Here is a 10,373-nt window from a genome sequence, read left to right as displayed (position 1 = left end):
ATTTATTTTAACTAGGTACAATAGCTATTAAATAGTTAATAACTATTTAATAGCTACCTAGTTAAAATAATTACAAAATTACCTGTAAAATAAATACTAACCTAAGTTACAAATACACCTAACACTACACTATCAAAAAATTAATTAAATAAACTACAATTATCTAAACTAAAATACAATTAAATAAACTAAACTATATTACAAAAAAAAACACTAAATTACAAAAAATAAAAAAATATTACAAGAAGTTTAATCCAATTACACCTAGTCTAAGCCCCCTAATAAAATAAAAAATCCCCCCAAAATAATAAAATTTCCCTACCCTAAACTAAATTACAAAAGTAATCAGCTCTATTACCAGCCCTTAAAATGGCCTTTTGCGGGCATTGCCCCAAAGTAATCAGCTCTTTTACCTGTAAAAAAAAGAATAATCCCCCCCATTACAACCCACCACCCACACACCCCTGATTTGAATAGCCAATAGAATAAGAGCTACTGTAATTCTATTGGCTATTCAAATCAGCCAATAGAATTACAGTAGCTCTCATCCGATTGGCTGATTTGAATTTGAAGGCTCAAATCAGCAAATAGGAATTCAAGGGACGCCATTTTTAATTGCGTACCTTGAATTCCTATTCAGTGTACGGCGTAGATCGTATGAAGAGGATCCTCCACGCTCCATGGCTCCGCGGTCTTCAGTTCCAGCATCGCCGATTTTCAGTTCCAGCGTGGCCGGTCTTCAGTTCCAGAGTCGACGGTCTTCAGCTCCGCGGTCATCAGTCTTCAACTCCTCCGCACCATGCCGGCTGGTTCCTGGAAGAAGAAGAGGTCGCCGCTTGGAAGAAGACTTCACCGCCTGGAACAAGACCTTCTCCACCGGTCTTCAGGACAGGTAAGGACCACTTGGGGTTAGACTTAGGTTTTTTTAAGGGGGGATCGGGTGGGTTTTAGAGTAGGGGTGTGTGGGTGGTGGGTTTTAATGGGGGGGGATTGTTCTTTTTTTTTACAGGTAAAAGAGCTGATTACTTTGGGGCAATGCCCCGCAAATGGCCCTTTTAAGGGCTGGTAATAGAGGTAGGGAAAATTTATTATTTTGGGGGGCTTTTTATTTTATTAGGGGGCTTAGATTAGGTGTAATTAGATTAAACTTCTTGTAATATTTTTTTATTTTTTGTAATTTAGTGTTTGTTTTTTTGTAATATAGTTTAGTTTATTTAATTGTATTTTAGTTTAGATAATTGTAGTTTATTTAATTAATTTATTGATAGTGTAGTGTTAGGTGTATTTGTAACTTAGGTTACGATTTATTTTACAGGTAATTTTGTAATTATTTTAACTAGGTAGCTATTAAATAGTATTTAGTTTTAAAAAGGAATAATTTAGTTAATAATATTAATATTATTTAGATTTATTTAAATAATAATTAAGTTAGGGGGTGTTAGGGTTAGACTTAGGTTTAGGGGGTAATATATTTAATATAGGTGGCGGAGGTGTAGGGGGATCAGATTAGGGGTTAATATATTTAATATAGGTGGCGGCTGTGTAGGGGGATCAGATTAGGGGTTAATATATTTAATATAGGTGGCGGCGGTGTAGGGGGATCAGATTAGGGGGTAATATATTTAATATAGGTGGCGGCGGAGTAGGGGGATCAGATTAGGGGTTAATATATTTAATATAGGTGGCGGCAGTGTAGCGGGATCAGATTATGGGTTAATATATTTAATATAGGTGGCGGTGGTGTAGGGGGATCAGATTAGGGAGTAATATATTTAATATAGGTGGCGGCGGTGTAGGGGGGTCAGATTAGGGGGTAATATATTTAATATAGGTGGTGGCGGGGTCCGGGAGCTGCGGTTTAGGGATTAAACACTTTATTAGGTATTGCGGTAGGGGATTGCGGTTGACTGGTAGATAGACATTGCGCATGCGTTAGGTGATAGGTTTTATTTTGCAGGCATTTTAGGGAGTTACGGTGCTCCAATACTTAGCATAAGGCTTGCTACGCCTGCATTTTGTGGCGAGGTGAAAATGGAGTAAGATTTCTTCATTTTCGCCACGTAAGTCCTTACACTGTATATTGGATACCAAACTGCGCGGGTTTTCTATGTCCGTCTATGGGGGGAAAACTATGGGCAAAGGCAGAAATACACGAGTGTAACTTCTATGTTACGCCGTATATAGGATACCAAACCAGCACAAAATTTGGCGTCGCCGGCTTTTGCAGGTGACACTGCATATCGGTTTGGGCCCCAGATCAGACGTGTTGTTTTTTTTTGCTGACCTCGCAGGAGCTGCTCTCATGGAATTATCTTAAAAAAGGGGCAGTCCCTGTGAGAGGTGAGATGTCTCCTATTAAAAGTAATGGAGCTCGCTGGAAAGGGAAACTTCGCTGTGTAAGGCGAAGTTAGCAGTGATCAGGGGGCACAGTTTAAAAAGTAAATTCTGCAGCCCATCTAAATCACATTACACTGCATTGTGCGTATAGCATCTTACAATCACCTTTATTTCGTATGCATGTGTTTTTCTATTAGGGTATTAAGTATTTTGAGTATTTTGTCACAACCTTGCCACCTTTTAATTTGCAAGAAAAAACAGTGAGATCTGTAGCTCGAAAATGTTTACAGAATTTGCTGGGATTTGAGAGAAAATGTTATACACGCCCTTGGAAAGCTCATATTCAGCCCATTTAGAAAAAAATGACGCTTTGTATAAATTGCTGTGTTGTTTTTTTTTTGCACATCCAGTTTACTTAAATTACGATTTACACTGTGCATATTTAATATGATTTATTTCTGTATAATTTACATGCAAATGTTATGTTTTAATTATGTTGAACAATTTTGTTACGATTTTTGATGCACCTGAACAATACCATTTTTTCCTGCGTATTTTTATGTGAATGTTTCAATTATTTGTTTTGTATAATATTTAAATTGCAATTTTTATTGTGCACTTGTATGCATCTCCTTCCCATACGGAAATGCAGTATACGCCCCTTAGCGAGACATCCTGTTTTCAGGGTAAAAGTGACTTTAGATACTTCCACCATGGAAATAGGACTGGCAGCATCTTATAGACTCTCACCAGCCCAGAGACCTTTAGGTAATCGGCCCCTAAATATCAGCACGTCACACAGAGCCCAGACCAGGAAGGTCAAAAGCAGCATAACTGATACAGCATTAAGAATATATAGAAATAGAATCATAGATTTTGATGGTAGATAAGAACCATAGACCAATCAAGCCTGCCCATATGAGTCCAGATTACAAGTGGAGCACTATTGTTAGTGCAGGGTGCTGGACTGTGCTAAGATTAGTGAGCAAATTGTTATTATGTAGCTGGGTGGGTTTCAGAATCATAAAGTTTGTCTCTGAGCTACAGCAGCAGCAGGACATGGTAAAGAAGAATAACACGAGATTGTTTAGAGCGGCTGACATCGGTATATAGCGGATTTCAAACGCCAGGCAGGCGATATAATTCTGTTACAGGAAACCCACTTTCTCAAAGGCAGAGAACCCAAAACATTCCATTATAAATAGGGTAGAACATTCTATGCTTTGTATTTAAATAAAAAAATCCAAGGAGTAGGAATTATTATTAAAGCAAATATCCCCTTTCATGAGATATCAACAATTAAAGATAAAGAAGGGAGATAACTGCTTCTTACAGGCCTCCTGTACAGTCGACCACTTACCATAGGCTCTATATATATACCAACCCCAAAACAACATGTGTTTCTCAAACTTATATCAAATCTAGTCTCAGAACACCAAAAAGGCACTGTCACGCCGCGCCGCTCTAGCCGTTGCTAGGGGCGTGGCGTCTCCTTCCCTGCTCATTGCCAGGGGCTGTGTCGAGTCCTGATGCGTGCAGCGCAGACTTCATCGCTGCACGCTCCTCTCTCACTGATGCCAGTTCGTACATCTGTGGCGTGAATCCTGCGCCTATGTAAGCCTAATCAAAATGATCTATCACTGCCCAAGTATAGGTGTTACTTTGTGTGCTCCTGGATGTGATAGATCGTTATTGTTATATTACCTTATTGTGTTTGAACCCTGCCTGTCTGACTACTCTGCCTGTTATACCCCTGCATTGCTGGATTGATATACTGCTGCTGAACTCTGCTTGTCTGACTACTCTACCTGTTTAACCCCTAAATTGCAGGACTGATACTCTGCTGCTGAACTCTGCTTGCCTGACTACTCTGCCTATTAACCCCTATTTTTCTGGATTGCCTCTCTGTTGTCAAACCTTGCCTGCCTGACCATTCTAGTGGTTTACCTTGGACTGCTCTACCATTGCCGCTGAAGACTACCCTTCCTGTGGTGAGTGCTGCTTTCCTCATCTTGCTAACTTTCTCTGCTCTGGGATATTCCCTATCTTTCTGGCTCGATGCTGGGATAACAAGACTACTGGCCGAGTTCGGTTTGATAGAGTAGTATCCCACGAGCATTACAGACACACTAATTATAGGAGGAGACTTGAACCTAACCCTAAACCCACAACTAGATTGCTCTACAAATAAAACTTCCACCGCTTCAGCCTGCATAAAAAAGACCAACCACATACTCAAAGAACTTACATGCCTAGACATCTGGAGAACTTTACATCCATTGACCAAAGATTACACTTTTTACTCATTTCCACAAACATTACCAGCATGAGTTTATTCCGATCAGCAAACATATCCCCAATCACCTAGTCAGACCACGCAGGATGGCCATCTAACCACTTAGAAATTTCATATGGAGACTAGATGAAACATATTAATGAACCCTGAACTTCAAACGAAGCTCCAGGAAAACATTATGGAATTTTTCCAACACAATCATCAAAATAACACCTCCCCTCAAAACAACTGGGAAGCACATTAAAGTACAATTCCAGGAGTCTTAATAGCTCAAAAACCCCACATGAATAAGCTAAAAAGAGAAGTAATAGCTAATCTCATAACTGAAATAGCACAAATCGAAAGAACACATAAACACGATCCTAAAAACAATGAAACCCTACAACTACTACAATCCAAACACTTCAATCATCTACCTTAAATAGAGAAAATAACCGACAATACTTGTTTCTAAAACAACAAACATACTGTATATAGAACAGAATAAACCAGGTAGAGCAATGGCACGCTACATTAAAGGGATGGTAAACTCAGTATAGGGTGAATATGTTATAGGTATTATCAAATATTATTAAATTGTCTCATGAAATTTCACTAAAAACATGAAATAGCCATTTACTTACAATTTACAACTCAAGAATATATCCGTTCTGTAAAATCGCCAGCCCACCGTGACGTCACATGAATTTTTCCTGCCTGTGTCCAATCATCTATCCAGTCGCTAGACAGGCTCTTTGCAGTACAATTTTTGCGCATGCACCCTAACGATCACTCCCGACGATCCTAACAACCAATCAACATCCTCAAAATCCGTCTAAGAATTTGCACATGCACGGTCGAGTTAACGCATGCGTCTTTAGGTTATTTTTCACACGGCACTCTCGGCACTCTAAAGTAAGCACTGTATTGTATACTGTTAGTATACGATACATTCCTTACTTGGAGCAGTGCCAGTAAGTACATCATACAAATATAGATTGTAAATATTTTTTAGATTGTCAATATCTTTATTAAAAATTGAGAAACACAAATAGTATTTTGAAAATAATAACCTTTGCTAAGATCGCTCGCACACCCGCTAGACACCAATTGATCGTTCGCACTGAGAAAAGTAAACATTGAATGTCACAAGTCAATGTTTACTTCCTAGACGTCATGCAAACTAATGCACATGCGTTTAAAAATTAGAATATCTGGAGTTAGCAATCAGTATGACATGAGGAGAGGGTGGAGAGAGGACTAAGGACATAGTGTTATTACGGGCATATAAGAGGGGAGGAGCGAGGCGGGGAGATGCGGAGCAAACAGGTTACAAAAGATTAGGAAAATTGATGATAAACTACATAAAAATATAAAAAAAAGAATAATGCGGTTTGATCATATATACCTATAGCAGTGTAAATATGAAATTGAAAAGTAAATAGTTTACCATCAGTTTAAGAAAAAATCTAAATCTTCATATATTTTACATATTAAAGATAGCAAAGGGAAATCACAACACTCATCTCACAGTCTACCAGAAACTTTTCGAAAATATTATCACAGCTTATATAACATTGGTCAATCAACACTAGTAAACGACACAATGACAGCATCCAGAATACAGAATATCAAACAATACCTATCAAAACTAAATTTGCCTAAATTAAATCTACTCCAAAAAAAAAAATTGAACGAACCCTTTTCCCTAGAAGATCTCCGAAAAGTAATAAAAGATCTTCAATCTCATAAAGCACCTGATGGGTTTACTTATAAATACTACAAAATACATATAGAACATCTAGCAATTCACATGCTAACCTACTTCAACAATATTGATAAATCACATCCCTTTTCAAAAAATGCCTTAGAAGCCCACATTACTGTACTTTTAAAACCAAAGAAATCACCCGAACTGACCTCAAACTATAGACCAATATCATTGCTAAACACGGATATTAAAATATTCTCTAAAATGCTTGCAAATAGAATAAACACTGTCTTACTGGATATAATTAATTTAGATCAGGTGGGGTTCATTCCAGGGAGGGAGGCAAAAGATAACACGGTCAGGGTCTTGAACTTAATATTTCATGCACAACAGCATAAAATACCACTAATCATCTTATTCACAGACGCAGAAAAGGCCTTTGACCGTGTTGCTTGGGATTTTCTACATCTCACTTTGGAAGCCATGGGATTCGGTCAAAAATTCATACTCCGCATATTATCCCTATACTCTCAACCAAGCCCCAAAATACTTGTAAATGGGGTCTTATCTGACTCTTTCCCAATCACAAATGGCATCAGGCAAGGATGCCCACTATCCCCCCTACTATTCACATGCGTAATAGAAACACTAGCCGAGAGAATTAGATCACACCCAGACATAAACGGAATACATATTTATTATATACCTATTTGCAGATGACATCCTCTTCACATTAACGAACCCTGATATCTCCCTACCAATACTAATTTCTGAGTTTCAAACATTTAACCTTCATTCTAACTTCCTTATTAACACTTCTAAATCTGAAATTTTTAAGATAACCTTACCAACATCTACAGCTGAACAAACACAAAAACTGACCCCCTTTAAGTGGAACCAAAACTCACTTAAATACCTAGGTATTCATTTATTCACGTCCAACAAAAATCTTCATAATACCGCAGCACCCTTTTTTTCTGCCCTGGGCGAGAGGTATCCCATTTGGAGCAGGATAGAGAGGAAGCCGGTCAAGTGAGCCCGACCCCAGGCCCTGAAGGTGACTCTGGAGGACAAGCTACACAATCGCAAGTATAGGCTCATGGAGCCCAGGTGTAAATAACTATCTGTTAAAACGAACTGTGCTAGCAATTGAAGGAGGGAAGGGAGTTCTCTCCTTCTTTTTAACTGAATAATTAATCAAGCAATACACACAGTCTTAAAAGGAAAAAAAAAAGCAATATAAAGACATTTCTATAAGGAACTATATGCAGGCTGCTTCCTCTTCCTTTTCTCCTACAGAAAGAGAATACTATAGGAGAAGAAGCACATGATAAAAGTAAAAGAGAGTCAGAAATAAAATCTCTGGAAATACACTTTTCAGTGTAGCAGGCTCTGTTTTTTCTCTGCTCTAGCAAACATAAAGACCAAGGTTCAAGAAAAATCTTTAACGTTTAAAACAAGGAAAGAGATGGAGGGGGAGTAAAGCCATAGAAATCCCAAACATCATTCTGCAGGTTAGAGCATTGTAACATCTGAGTACTGGAACCATAATAAGACTCTATAGATTTGAGACTGCCTGTTTTTATTTTTCTAATGGTTGTTTCTCTCCCTCATTTACAAAATAGGGCTGTGTAAAGCACAAGCCGGTATAGTTAGAAGGTGTATTATTTTGCTTGCTAAAGTGGCTCTACTGGTATGATAATAATTTTAAGGATATTAGATGGAAAAAGCTCTGAGAGAAAAATTGTATAGTTATTCAATGATTTTTTTTTTTGTGTGTGTCAGATTAAAATAGATCTCGGAAGTTAAGCAGAGTGTAAGAAAGATCCTGAGAATTATTATAGAAATTAGAGCTTAAGACAATAAACCCCGTGTATTAAGAGGTATTTGCTAAGGTGCCGCACACAATAAAACTTAATATAAATCTAAACGAGCTGGTCAAAAATAGAAATATAGAAATATATATATCCTGTTAACAAAGTTAAAAGAGTAGATTGCGGACCTTTAGGATAGTTAAGACCAGTGATGTGCAGTAATAGGAGGCAGGGGAGGCAGCGCCTCCCCTGTCCAATCAGGGAAAATAAAGATTTCCAATAATATTTATTTAAAAAAAAAAAGGTTTTTATTGTATTTATTTTTTGGGCACCCCCCAAGTGTACCCCCCACCCCCCATGGTGATTGCTCATTACCCACATCATTTATTTGTGTACTACAGTACTGTGCTTGCGCTGCCAATTCATTATCCATTGTTGCACAATTAGGAGGCAGTGAGCCGGTCCGCTGCCCTCCATTAATTGCGCAACATGGATCTAAATAACAATACACTGCTCACTTAGAGCTGTGCCACCTACTGGTGACTCTCTGGGGCCTCATACAAGCTCCAATGGAGGCGGTTCTCAAAACCGCCTCCATGATGAGCTAGATCATCACTCAGCCAATCTGCCCAATCAGCATTCAGCACTGCAGGGAGGCATGCCTGCTGGGCTGCTGAGTGACAGTCTGGACTCTGGAGTGTGACGTTGCGCCGCCAACACAGTGAGTCAGACTGGCGGGAAGACTCAGTAGTTGGAGGGAGCTGCTGATGCAGATAGTGTGACTGCGTGTTCGTGCTGACCTGCCCTCAGTGCCCGTCTGGGCTGAAACTACTGCTCACAGCCTCACACTACTGCTGCTCAGTGAGTCAATTAGCTGCGGACTGTGGTTGTGGAGGGGAGAGAGCCGGGGAGAGAGAGTGAGACTCAGCCGGTGGTGGACTCGGGTGGAGGAGCGGAGGCTAGCCAGTGCCACTTGGGTGGACCCGGACACCCGGTGGAGTGAGTTAGGAGTGACAGAGTCTCTCAGTCTTCTGTCTGACGTGACCGACCGGGCGGACCTCATCAGCTCAGGACAGGTAAGGTTCCTTCCACTAAACCTTCTCACCTCTGTGCTGGCTGATATAAGGGTAGCAACTCTTACCCTGACATAAATGGAGCAGAAAGGTACATACCAGCATAAATAAATGCAACAATGAGAGCAGTCAGTTTGATAGTTTGGTGTGTTTTCTATGCAGATATACTAGAATATTTATAGGACAGTTCAAAGCCCATATCAAATTAAAAAAAAGAAAGTGAAAGTATTTAATTATAAGGATTAAGGACTGTATAAAGTACTGTAAATGTGATCAGAATTTCTGGGAAAGTTATTTAAAAATTTCTGGGAAAGTTATTTTTAAAAAAAACTATCAATAATTAAGGCTTTGAATAAGTGCACTTTAGTGACCTGCCTGTGTCTCTCCCCTCCCTCCATTGTGTCTCTCTCCCCCTCCCTCCATTGTGTCGCTCTCCCCCTTCCTCCCCTGTGTCTCTCTCCCTCTCCCTCCCCTGTGTCTCTCTCCCCCTCCCTCCCCTGTGTCTCTCTCCCCCTCCCTCCCCTGTGTCTCTCTCCCCCTTCCTCCTCTGTGTCTCTCCCCCCCTCCCTCCCACCCCTGTGTCTCTCCCCCCCTCAATCCCCTGTGTCTCTCCCCCCCTCCCTCCCCTGTGTCTCTCCCCCCTCCCTCCCCTGTGTCTCTCCTCCCCTCCCTCCCCTGTGTCTCTCCCTCCCCTGTGTCTCTCCCCCTCCCTCCCCTGTTTATATCCCCCTCCCTCCCCTGTTTCTCTCCCCCTCCCTCCCTCCCCTGTTTCTCTCCCCCTCCCATGTCTCTCTCTCTCCCACTCCCCTGTCTCTCTCGCCCACTCCCCTGTCCCTCTCTCTCCCCCTCCCCTGTCCCTCTCTCTCCCTCTCCCCTGTCCCTCTCTCTCCCCCTCCCCTGTCCCTCTCTCTCTCTCCCCCCCCCCCCCCCTCTCTCTCTCTCTCTCTCTCTCTCCCCTCTGTCTCTCTCTCTCTCTGTCTCTCTCTCTCTCTCTCTCTCTCCCCTCTGTCTCTCTCTCTCTCCCCTCTGTCTCTCTCTCTCTCCCCTCTGTCTCTCTCTCTCTCCCCTCTCTCTCTCTCTCTCTCTCTCTCCCCTCTGTCTCTCTCTCTCCCCTCTGTCTATCTCTCTCTCCTCTGTCTCTCTCTCTCTCTCTCCCTCTATCT

Source organism: Bombina bombina, chromosome 1 (genome assembly GCF_027579735.1).
Source record: "Bombina bombina isolate aBomBom1 chromosome 1, aBomBom1.pri, whole genome shotgun sequence".
Classification (NCBI taxonomy): Eukaryota; Metazoa; Chordata; class Amphibia; order Anura; family Bombinatoridae; genus Bombina; species Bombina bombina.
This window is presented reverse-complemented; position numbering follows the sequence as displayed.